Genomic DNA, 845 nt, shown 5'->3' with positions numbered 1-845 from the left:
AAGAGTAAGCCCTATGCAAGCATTTATTTCTATTAGACAAATTCTAGTATTTATGGGAATTTACCAAATCCTGTATACTCTAAATCTTTCTTGTATAAAAACAAAGAAGGATATTGCATTGATAAGCTGTTATCTCAATTTTAAAGGAAGTAAGAAATTGATCAGCAAGGCAAGGCACTATGAATGAAAACTAATATTTAGTGTCTACCAAGTGAAGGTCATAGGGCTTCCCTGGTAGCTCAATTGGTAAAGAATCTGCCTGCAATGCAGGAGACCCAGGTTCGATCCCTGGTTGGGGAAGATCCCCTGGAGAAGGAAATGGCAACCCAGTCCAGTATTCTTGCCTGGAAAATCCCATGGACAGAGGAGCCTGGCAGGCTACTATCAATGGGGTCCCAAAGAGTCAGACATGACTTAGCGACTAAACCACCAAGTGAAGGTCATAACACCCTTTATTTACTGTTCTTAACATCAGGGTTCCTGGCAGAGAAACTAAAACAAATTACAGCAAATAATATTACTAATGCCTTTGGATTTCCCTGGTGGCTCAGATGGTAAAGCATCTGTCTGCCTACAATGCGGGAGACCCGGGTTTGATCCCTGGGTTGGGAAGATCCCCTGGAGAAGGAAATGGCAACCCAGTCCAGTATTCTTGCCTGAAAAATCCCATGGATGGAGGAGCCTGGTAGGCTACAGCCCATGGGGCCGCAAAGAGTCGGACACAACTGAGCAACTTCACTTTCAATGCCATTTACACGGATTAGGATGAAGAAGACTTCTCTGACTCTTTTTTTTTTTCCTCTGACTCTTAAATCAACAATTTACTGAGACTTTGGTGTGCTTCT

At 42.8% G+C, this 845-nt stretch overlaps 1 non-coding gene across 1 annotated transcript; it reads left to right on the top strand.

Moving 5' to 3' along the window:
* The first annotated feature begins 228 nt into the window (after nt 1-228).
* On the top strand, nt 229-300 carry TRNAC-GCA (transfer RNA cysteine (anticodon GCA)). Its single transcript has one exon. It is a non-coding gene; the product is annotated as a tRNA-Cys (tRNA).
* The last annotated feature ends 545 nt before the right edge of the window (nt 301-845 follow it).

This window comes from Odocoileus virginianus, chromosome 9 (assembly GCF_023699985.2).
Source record: "Odocoileus virginianus isolate 20LAN1187 ecotype Illinois chromosome 9, Ovbor_1.2, whole genome shotgun sequence".
Classification (NCBI taxonomy): Eukaryota; Metazoa; Chordata; class Mammalia; order Artiodactyla; family Cervidae; genus Odocoileus; species Odocoileus virginianus.
Note: the sequence above shows the minus strand (reverse complement) of the source record. Positions and strands in the feature narration are given on the sequence as shown.